This window comes from Microtus oregoni, unplaced genomic scaffold (genome assembly GCF_018167655.1).
Source record: "Microtus oregoni isolate MIOR12 unplaced genomic scaffold, Mior012 000012F_ref0000307, whole genome shotgun sequence".
Taxonomy (NCBI): Eukaryota; Metazoa; Chordata; class Mammalia; order Rodentia; family Cricetidae; genus Microtus; species Microtus oregoni.
In genome coordinates this window covers 30,380,001-30,392,044 of record NW_024543071.1, presented here as the reverse complement: position 1 = coordinate 30,392,044, position 12,044 = coordinate 30,380,001, and positions in this window count along the sequence as shown.

Genomic DNA, 12,044 nt, shown 5'->3' with positions numbered 1-12,044 from the left:
GCTGACTTCCCCAGAGCCACAGTGACTTCACTGGTCACTGAGGCAGTGCGTGCATGTCGGGCTGCCTTTATCTTTTCTATGAGTCGCACCGAAACATCTGCTTAAGTTCTTTAATTTGTATCATTTCTTTAAACAAAAAATTTTGGTACCCCCCCCCCAAAAAAAGTCATTTTTCTTTCTTTCTTTCTTTCTTTCTTTCTTTCTTTCTCTAGGAGGGAATTTGTGAGTTGGTCAGGGAGTGTGGTGCCCTGAATCTTTGCTGCTGTTCTATCTTCCAGAGTTTCTACCATGTGATCAGTCAGCAAGAGGCCATTGGCAGATGCCAGCCCCTTTGCTGGACTTCTCAGCCTTCTGAACTGTGAGCCAATGAATTCTGCTCACTGTCGGCTCCCAGTTTGTGGGACTCTGGTCTAGAGACACAGCTGACTAACACAGGGTTGCCAGCAGCTATGCACTGGACCAGAGTGTTCTCACTTTTCCTGAGGAGCAATGAGCACGCAATAGCCTGGCGAGTGTGCGCGCGTGTGTGCATGAATGAGAGAGAGAGAGACAGAGAGAGAGAGAGACAGAGAGAGACAGAGAGACAGAGAAACAGAGGGAGACAGACATAGAGAGAGGCAAAGACAGGGACAGAGACAGAGAGACGCTTGGAAACATGAAAAAAAAATCACTATGTATGTCAAAGGGTATCCCAGAGATACAGGAAATTTTGGAGGTATCCTTAAGAGTGACAGACCCTTCCTTGACTCTTGATGAACTAAGCCCAGGAATTGGGGTGCTGGATGCTCATATTCACAATGACCCAGTGGTTTCCAGGGTCTCACTGCACAAATTTGAAGAATGAAATGTATGGTCCCCAGAGGCTGAATTTTAGGGAGAAATTGAGCATAGATTTTGAGGTGGGAGTTTAAGAGAGCGAGCAGGTGATCCCCCTGTACTACAGGAGCAGATCCCTGAGAACAGGGTACCAATGAGGGCTGCTGACTTAGTAAGGCTTGATGAGGTACAGAGGGAGTATGAACTGGCTAGCTACATACATACATATTACAAGGTGTCAGGGTACCTGTCAGTTTTACTCACATTCTTACATATGGTTACCTGGAAAGAGGTATTCATTTAGGAAGAAAAACAAGAAACCAGACTGCACCCCCTTTCTGGCATCCTTGGCCTCTAGGGTAGAGCTAAAGACATTTTGGCTTAAATACTGTTCACTATCTTTGGCCTCCAAGGATGGAGCTGTCAAAGGAGACCAGGACATCTTCCGTGTTTATTGGGGGGTGGTTCACTTTTGGGGTCTTAGCCAGTTTCTATCACCTAACCTCATAGTCAGGATGCCATTATTGACTTTTGCTGTGCTGGATTTAAATGAAAAATTTAAAAGAGCAACATTTAGGAAAATAATATGGCTGCTTTCTGCTCTTTAAAAAAAACATAGTTGGGGGGCTGGAGAGATGGCTCAGTGGTTAAGAGCATTGCCTGCTCTTCCAAAGGTCCTGAGTTCAATTCCCGGCAACCACATGGTGGCTCACAACCATCTGTAATGAGGTCTGCTCTGTTGCCCTCTTCTGGTCTACACACACAGACAGAATATTGCATACAAAATAAATAAATAAATAAATAAATAAATAAATAAATAAATAAAACATAGTTGGATTTTCAAATTCATAATTGATGAATTTTATTTTTGATTTTTTGGGTCTCACTCTGTGGGAAGTCTCACCAATAGAATGGATCAAAGAGAAGATAAACCATTTGAACTTAAAGAAGAACAATCCAATCCAGACAACAACAAAATATTTAGAGAGCACCAGTGAGAATTCCCAGATAGAAGTGACACTCAAATGACTAGATGTGCTGAGCCCGCTCTCTGTTTTATTAGCTCTAAATTTTAAAAATGCTATTAACAAAGGAATGACAACCACAAAGAGACACTGGATAGTATCAAAAAAAAAAACCTGCTGAATTAAATAAGCCTGAATATTTCAAAGATGTGTGGCCTTCAGAATGGAAACCAGGATATGTGTTATATAGGGGAAGAAGTTTGCTTTTGTTTCCACAGGAAAAGAAAAGGTATGGATACCATCATGATTGATAAAGATTAGATTTGAACAGGAGAAACCACTTAATTAGGAGAAGTAATAGTTTATCAAACAGTGTAGCCATTCAACCTGCTAAGAAGAGAAACTCCCCAAAGTTAAGGTTGGGGCAGGGTTTTGTTTTGGCTTTCCAGGAAAATAAAAGCATCCAACTAAGAAATCTGATGATCACTGGACAAATGAGACATCTGAAGAAGGACAAATCATCCAGAGAAAAAGCCCCAAGAAAAAGAGCAAATTGGCCTAATGGTATAGCACAATTCCAATAGGATAAAAATCTCATAAATCTTTCCAAATATTTGTCTTAACTGTTCTCCACAGACATATGAGACAAATGGTATACTTGTAGTCCCAACTCAATTAAAAACTAAAGCTGGCTTTGGAGTTGAAGCATGGCTCTCTCCTTCTCTAAACCCAAGCATGTTTGTTAAAGGAAAACCCAAAATCTGTCTCATTTCAGAAGAGCCACTTGATATAGGACAGAAGAAATACTAAAACTAGGGACGATTCTGTTGCTACTAATCTTATAATCCTTTGGTTTTATTTTTACTATTTGAAATTTTCCTAAGGTAAAAATATTATCTCAAAATTTATAAGCTTAATGTGTGTGTGTGTTTGTGTGTGTGTGTGTGTATGCACACATACACATGAAAGTTCTTACTCTATAGCATTTTACTATGTCAGAGTTAAAACTTTTCTTTTTTCTTTAGACAAAAAAAGGGGAAACGCTGTGGGAGAATTGTTTGTACAGCCATTCCTTTGTGCCAGTAAAATCACCCTAAATCAAATAATAGGGTCAGCAATTGGCTGACTGTGATTAGCCATAGAGTTCTTAGCACCAGCACCACTGCAGGGCCCTGCCCCCAACTCTGTAGGAATCCCACTGCTCTGGCTCACCTCTCCCCCTAGGCCCACACCATTCCAGCCCATCCCTGGCCCCTCTGCTAGGACTTCCCCCTAACCCCAGAAAGCTTCCACTATGCAGGCCTGGGCCATCCAAGCCAGAACTGGTGAATGACCTGTTTGCCAGCTGAACTGCTGCCACCTCCTGGATTCTGTTCACCCAAGACCCACATCACCACCCAATCTCTCCCATCTCATCATCTTCCCTGCGGCCAACCTTCCTCAGAACTCCGACAGATTTCATAGGCCCAGACACAGTCTGCACCAGTTGGAAGAACAGAAGCCATAGGCCCATGATCAGTCCACACCACCTGAAAGAACAGCCTCAGCAGCTTTACCACAGGCCAGGTTGATCCTGGGCACCTCAGAAGGCGACTCAGGCCAGGCCAGATCTAGAGACCCAAGGAGACTTTGGCTTTACTGGAAGCCAGACCAGATCAAGGGACTCAAGGCCCCTAAAACACTAGCAGAGACACCCTACTGGTCCTGAAAACTCACCAGTCACCAAAACCCTTCACCACTTAGGCCAGAAGACCAGAGAGAAAAGAGAAACTAAGGAACAACACACCCATCCAACAAAGACAAACACAGGAATAAACACTTAGACCTATAACCACCCAGAATCCAGATGCCTAAACACCAGTGTAGGAACACAACCAATAACAGAAAGGGCAATATGGTACCACCAGAACCCAGTTTCCCTATGTCATCAAGAGCTGAACATTCCAATGTAGCTGAAGCACAAGAAAATGACCTTAAAAATAACTTTATGAAGATGATAGAGGTCCTTAAAGAGGAAATGAAAAAAATCCCTTCAAAAATAAATCTAAAAAAATCCCTAACACAAAACATTTAGGAAGTCTCAGAGGGCAGAGCTAGCTGGTAGCGGGTGGGTAAATCTGGTGGCATTTGGAGCCCAGGTGCCTCTGGAGTTTGGGTGGCAGCCAGAGACTGTTGTGAAGAGGCTAGAACAGAAAAATTCCAGACTCACTCAGAGGGCTTGGAGAAAGAAAGGAAAAGCCTGCCAGTGGTGTAGCAGCTGCAAAACCAGAGGCAAGCAGCTATCTTGTGAATTTGCGCCCCACGTTGGAGCCAGATGAAGCCTTAACTAATTATTAGTACTAATATTCATAATTATTATTACAATATTAATTATTAATCAATAAAAATAGGGAGTCAGATATTAGGGTAAGAACCTGAAAGATCAGAGAAGCAGGAGAGCAGCCACCAGTCACCTCTGACCTCTTCCAAAAAGGTCAAGATCCTCTCTCGGCCCCACCTTACTACTTCCTGTCTCCTATCTGTCCTCAGTCCTCCAGATCTCTGTAGTTAATTTTGGTCAGCTAGTGACTAGTTCTGCCCTTTGACTTCAAGCAAGCTTTATTTGTCAAAACACAATCAAAATATCACACAACAACCAAACCTAACAATAATAAAAATAGAAGAAGGAGAATTCCTGCTCAAAGGCCCAGAAAGTATGTTCAACAAAATAACTTCATAAAGTTATTTTTAAGGTCATTTTCTTGTGCTTCAGCTACATTGGAATGTTCAGCTCTTGCTGACATAGGGTAACTGGGTTCTGGTGGTACCATATTGCCCTTTTTGTTATTGGTTGTGTTCCTACACTGGTATTTAGGCATCTGGATTCTGGGTGGTTGGTTATAGGTCTAAGTGTTTATTCCTGTGTTTGTCTTTGTTGGATGGGTGTACCTATAAGTACAAGAAGCTTATAAAATACCAAATAGACTGGAGTAGAAAAAAAGGGTTCCCTTGCCACATAATAATCAACATGCTAAACATAAAGAATAAAGAATATTAAAAGCTTCAAGAGAAAAAGGCCAAGTAACATATAAAGGCAGACCTATCAGAATTACACCTGTCTTCTTCATGGAGACTGTAAAAGACAGAAGAACCTGGACAGACTTCTTACAGATGCTAAGAAACCATGGATACCAGCCCAGACTACTATATCCAGCAAAACTTTCAATAACCATAGGTGGAGAAAAGATATTTCATACAAAGTCAAATTTAGTCAATATCTACCCATAAATGCAGCCTTACAAAAGGTACTAGCAAGAAAACTCCATCCCAAGGAAGTTAGCTATATCCACGAAAACACAGGCAATAGATAATCTTACACCAGCAAAACCCAAGGAAGGGAAACATGCACACATACCACCACCACCATCACCACCATCAACAAAAGTAAAAGGAATTAGCAATCAATGGTCAGTAATATCTCTTGATGTCGATGGATCCAATGCACCAATAAAAAGGCACAGGCTAACAGAATGGATACAAAAACAGGATCTATCTTTCTGCTGCATACAAGAAATACACCTCAACATCAAAGACAGACATTATCTCAGAGTAAAGAGTTGGAAAAAGATTTCCTAAGCAAGCCTAAGAAGCAAGCTGGTATAGCTATCCGAATATCTAACAAAATAGTCTTCAAACCAAAATTAATCAAAAGAAATGGAGAAGGACATTTCATATTCATCAAAGAACAAATCAACCAAAATGGGGTCTCATTCTGAACATTTATGACCCAAATACAAAGGCACCCACATTTGTAAAGGAAACATTACTAACGTTTAAGTTACATATAGAACTCTATACATAAATAGTGGAAAACTTCAACACCCCATTCTCACCAAGAGACAGAGCAACCAGACAGATTAAATAGAAAATATTGGAACTAACAGAAGTTACAACTCAAATGGACCTAACAGATATCTACAGAACATTTCACCCAAACAACAAAGAATATACTTTCTTCTTAGCACCTCGTGGAATGTTCTCCAAAACTGGCCATGTACTTGGTCACAATCACGTCTTAACAGATACAGAAAAAAATGGAATAAACCCATGTATCTTATTAGATCACCATGGATTAAAGTTAGAGTTCAACAACAACATAAAACACAGAAAGTCTACAAACTCATGAAAACTGAGCAGTTCTCAACTGAATTACCACTGGATCATGGAAGAAATAAAGAAATTAAAGACTTTCTAGATTTCAATTAAAATGAATGCACAACATACACAAATGTATGAGACACAATAAAAGCAGTGTTAAGAGGAAAGTTCACAGCACTAAGTGCCTGCAGAAAGAATTTGGAGAAATCTCTTACTAGCAACGTGTCAGCACACCTGAAAGCTCTAAAACAAAAAGAAGCAAACACACCCAAGACAAGCAGGTGGCAGGAAATAATCAATCAGGTCTGAAATCAATAAAATAGAAACAAAGAGAACAGTACAAAGAATCAATGAAACAAAGAGTTGGTTCTTTGAGAAAAATCAACAAGGTAGATAAACCCTTATCCAAACTAACCAAAGGGCAGAGAGAATATGCAAACCAACAAAATCAGAAATGAAAAAGGAGATGTAGGGGGCTGGAGAGATGGCTCAGTGGTTAAGAGCATTGCCCGCTCTTCCAAAGGTCTTGAGTTCAATTCCCAGCAACCACATGGTGGCCCACAACCATCTGTAATGAGGTCTGGTACCCTCTTCTGGCTAACTGTATAAATAATAAATAAATAAATATTTAAAAAAAATTGTGGGTAGAATCTTTTAAAAAAAAAAAAAAAAGAAAAAGGAGATGTAACAACAGACACTGAGGAAATCCACACAATCATTAGGTGATACTTCAAAAACCTGTAGTTCACAAAACTGAAAAATATATAAGAAATGAAGAATTTTCTGGATAGGTACCACATAGCAAAATTAAATCAAGATCCGATAAACAATTTAAATAGACCTATTATCCCAGAGGAAACAGAAGTAGTCATTAAAATCTTCTAACCCACTCCTCCCAAAAAAGCCAGGGCCAGATGGTTTCAGCACAGAATTCTACCAGACATTCAAAGAAGAGCTAATACTCCTCAAATTATTCCACAAAAAAGACACAGAAAGAAAATTGCCAAAATCTTTTTATGAGGCCATGTTATCCTGATACCCAAACCACACAAAGACTAGACAAAGAAAGAGAATTACAGACCAATTTCCTTCGTGAACACTGATGCAAAAATACTCAATAAAATACTGGCAAACCATATCCAAGAACACATCAAAAAGATGATCGATCCACCGTGGTCAAATGTGGGTGCTGGAAATTGAGCTCAGGACCTCTAGAAGAGCAATCAGTGCTCTTAACCTCTGAACCATTTCTCCAGCCCCAAATGCTCGATTCTTGCAAATGTTTTACCAACCCCTTTTCTCTTTGTTACTAAAGATGAAGAGGGAGGCATGAAGAGCATTATCTGTCCCCAGTGGTTCCAGGGCAAGGCCACCTCCGTGGCTGCACCCGGGAGCTGCACCCCCCACCCCCAATCCTTTGCTGGGAGGAGCTGTTGAAGGCTTGTGCTCAAGAAAGATACTATACTATCAGTGACCATGCTTGGGTAGAGAAAGGCAGGGAGGGGGTGTTTTCTTTTCAAATCGAACCCAGAAAAAAATAAACAGAAGCAGACAGATGTTGTCCTTAATGTTGACTGACCATGCCATTTTCCTTGCTAGTTCAGCTTATGTAAAAAGCTTCTGGGGAGGAGAGCTGAGTAACACTCTGGTTCACTAGTCTCTACATTACATAGTGCTGGATCACCGAAGTACAGAGATTTATAACCCCACCCTGAGGGCAAGCAGGGTAGGCTGTAATTGTGAGCAGACAGTGAGGGGCAGGCTGTTTGGACAGTGAGCTGCGGGCAGCCCTCCCTACTCTGCTGCAGGATGCCCAGATACACAATCCAGCTCCTCCCCGCTGGGCTTTTTAAGAACTAGCAAAAGTTGGTCAGGGGCAAGTCCTGGCTTGATGAACCCGGTATAACCGAGGGCCTCTGTCGGATGTAGAAGCAGTCTTCTGTCTCTCTGGCACTTTTCCGTCTTGTTTTGGCAGCAGAAATCTAAGCATCTTCTAGAGTATCCCCCACTTCCCTGTCATCAGCCGTGACAGCGGGAAACTTCTCTCCCACCCCAAGTCACTTCATGGGACGGACCCTGGGACCCAAGCTAGCCAGGATTGCCACAGAGCTTCAATATTATACACAAAGAAGAAGATCCTCAAAGCTGGTTTCACTGTATGGTCACAGCTTGATGGTCTCACTGTGTGGACCAGGCTGGCCTTCAAGGCTGCCTCCTTGGTTTTGTCTCTCAAGGCCAGGGATCTCAGGTGTACACTACTACACCTGGCCATTCCTAACTTTGAATTACTAAGCATCTTCAGCTCTATGGCAACCGACCTTCCATTTCCCCCAGTAACCAAGGTTCACGTTTCTGCTGCTCAAAACCAGCAGATCAAAGAGTTTATTTGTTGTCAACTGACCCCATTTATCAGTCTCCCGAAGAGGCTGCCTTCCCATCTGCAGAGGAAACCCCTTCCACACCCAAAGATGCGGAACCGGTCAAGGCTGGAGCACGCATTTGGCTCAGAATCCGAAGCCCCAGACGTCTCCTGTCTGCCCTTCACGTCACCATTCCCACGTTCAGCCTGTCCAGGACACGCTGGAGCGTCTTACCACAATAGAATTTGCGCTTTACCAAATGTTTCACCCACACGGTAACACAGGCCGCCCTCGCGCCCCCTAGTGGTGGGTGATACAGAATGTAGACTCTGCCGCTCACCCCTGGAACCCTGTTTCTCAAAATAGCCTAGGGAGTCAGTCCAGGGCTGGAGAGATGTCTTAGTGGCTAAGAGCACTAGCTCCTCTTCCAGAGGACCCAGGTTCAATTTCTAGCACCCACATAGCAACTCACTACTGTCTATAACTCAAGCTCAAGGAGACCCAACACCCTTACCCAGATATACATGAAGGCAAAACACCAATGCACATAAAACAAAAATTTAAAAAAAAAGTCAGTCCAACGGCCTTGTCTTAGTTAGGGTTTCTATTGCTGTGAAGAGACACCATGATCACAGCAACTTTTATAAGAAGAACATTTAATTGAGGGGGCTGGCTTGCGGTCTCAAAGGTCCAGTCCATCATCATCATGGCAGGGAGCGTGGCAGCCTGCGGGCAGACAGGGAGCTAGAGGAACTGAGGGGTCTACATTTTGCAGGCAGCAGGAAATGGTCTCAGTGTCACACCGAGGGAATCTTGAGCAAAAGAGACCTCAAAGTCCACCCCCACAGTGATATACTTCCTCCAACAAGGCCACACCTACCCCAACAAAGACACACCTCTCAATAGTGCGAGGGGCCATATTCTTCCAAACTACCACAGATCTCAGTGGCCACCCAGGCCCTCTGAAGAGCTAAACCTGACCTCAGGGTTCTCGATCTCGATCTCATACCTGGCACTCTGGGTACAGAGTGCCCCATCCACCAGCTCCCCACCCCCATATCTGCCTGCTCCCACCATCAGTCCCTCACCCCCATGAGTGACGCTTACTTTCAACCTGGAATGCCCTTTTCGAGCCTGGTAAAACCCCTTTTTACCTTTCCAGGCCTCAGAAAAGCCCATTTTCTCTTGGCCCTCTGCATCCCTCCTGCCCCACATAGAACCAATATTCCCACGGCTCTCGAGACAAGACCCTGGGGTTGTAATCTGATGTCAGAGCAAACACGGGCAGTGACTGCTCACTGTGACCACGGGAGCTTACGTTTTCATGTTCTCTCTGCTCACCTTTGGAGCAGAGCTGTGTCTCACCGATGAGCGAGCTGTTGTGCACGCTTAGGGCCAGAATGATGGCACCCTTCCTGTGGCTTGTGATGGGTTGTTGCGTGGGCTTGTCAGGGAGGAAAAGCAGGATTGGAGGACCTTCCATTAGGTACTTCCTAGACAGTCTGCATCCGTCTACCACCTCACACTGCCCCGATATCACAAGAACCTTTCATTTAGACTGGCATTTAGCTGTGACGCACGAACCAGGGCGTGCCTGGCGTCTTCCTTCAAGTACTTGGGGGGAACCACAGGAAATTCAGAGGCACCAGCCTACCTCCAGCTTCAGTAAGGGCTAAGCTCTGAGCTAACGATTCCGTGATTTCTTTTTCTTTCTTCCCATTTTACAGATAAGAGCCATGAAGCTCAGAGGGGTAGTGCAAGTAATGAAGGGTGAGAGCTGGGATTCAGGGCCACTCGTGTTAGAGAAGGCGCGCATCTTTCCACACCCTGCCGGGTCCCTCGAGAGAGGAGGATCAAACACGTAGTCAGACCCTTGATGAAACGGGCCTGGGGCGCTAGGGAGTGTCCAGTAGGTGGCAGCAGAGAACCATCAGCGGCCCAGGACAGACAGGTGCAGGTCTCAGCCGGGACAAAGGCAGAGTGGGTGTGGGCAGCTTCGTGGGAACAGCTCCCTCCGCCCCGGCCAACGCGCTACCTCATTAACGCTCGCGATCAACCTGTGCAGCGGATGCCTTTAGCCTCACGTGAACCGAGACGGTCAGAGTTCAGACTGAAGAGAAGAGGGGAAGAAAAGGCGGTCCCTTGGAAGTGGCAAGGCTAAGGAACCCACACTGCCTGGCTTGGGCTGACTCCAGAACGCTGGAGGCCAAATCCAAGGACAGTGACTAAGACCTAATCAGGGAGGGCTTCCTGGAGGTTGTGTGACTCCAAAAAACAGGATATGGTAGGATTTTTTTTTTTTTTTCAAGCTGAGGTTCCTGGAGCAACCACACACAAATCATTTGAGTACCGTAACTCAAAAGCTGGGCTCAGACGCTGCAAAACACTAAAATCCCCAACGACACGCCTGTAGAGGATCTGGTGATGGTGGCTTCCTTGGGGTTCACAAACAAATGAGCTGAAGGTACATACCTGGCAGGTGGCGGCGGCGTCAGCACGCTGCGTCTGTCCATAGAGCCCCTCTGTGGGAGGGGTTGGTGACAGTTTCTTAGATGTCCCCACCCCGGAAGAACGCCAGGACTCAGATTCTCTGAATCGGCTCACACCACGGAGGATGCGACTGAGACCTGGGAGCTTCACTTTGCCCTGAGAGACAAGACAGCACCTTCTTCCTTTGTAGTCTCAGTGGTCTCGCCCTAATCATCCAGGCACCTGACTTGGTTGTCGATCCTTCCTGGGTGCGACCTTTGGGCTCCTGTTCAGAACGGCAGCTCTCTTTGTGATTGATCCTCAGTCACCCCTAGTGGGACCACCAGACATAAATCTGCGGTTTAGACTGTCTGAAGTTTCTGCCTCCAGAAGTGAAGATTCGTAGGCTTGCATCCGTCCCGACCTATACACAAAATCTCCTGACACAAACTGGTCCCGGTGCACGCACCTGTAGTTGTAGCCCTTGGCAGAGAGGCAGAAGGATCAGGGGTTCGTTATTTTCTATACTTGGTGAATTCAAGGTCAACTCAGCCTATGTGGAGCACTGAGTGCTCTACCAGAGGACAGGGATTCCATTCCCAGCACCCACATAATGGCTCACACCCCATAGGCAACTCCAGTTCCAGGGGATGTGACACCCTCTTCTGGCCTTCTTGGGCACTGGGCACACCTGTGGCTTACCCACATTCACCCACGCAAAAACACCTACGCTCATAAAATATTTTTAAAATAAATTATTTTTTCAGATTTAATATATTTTTAATTTTAATATAACATTATGTTGGAACCCTCCTAGTCTGGCTCTCCCGCCAATCTCTTCTGCCCAGCTATAGGCCAGTCAGCTCCTTATTAACCAATAAGAGTAGTGCATTTTCACAATGCACAAGGATTGTTCCCCAGCAGTAACGCTTCCCCTAGGATCAATTCTCTTCTTTCTCTGTTTTGTGTGTCCCTTGCTAATTATAGTGACGGCCACCAAGTCTCCTGTAGGCCCGTATTGCCCTCGCCCAAAGCAAGCACTTGTTCATAGGCCAGCATGGAAAGTAGAATCTTAGACACTGAGAGGATGTGGCCCTCTGACGTGAGGGGAAGAGGTCTTTGTGGTCGGTTCATCCAAGTCCTAGCTGATGAAGGCTTTTGCACTCCTTAATGTGGGGTGAGTTTGTCTGTCTGTGATGGTTAGGGAGGGCCAGTTAGCAATGGTGACGACGGGTGGGGCCCATTGCTGCATACTGGATTTTGATGGTAAGTGTTCAGTTGGAAGCTCCCTTGGCCT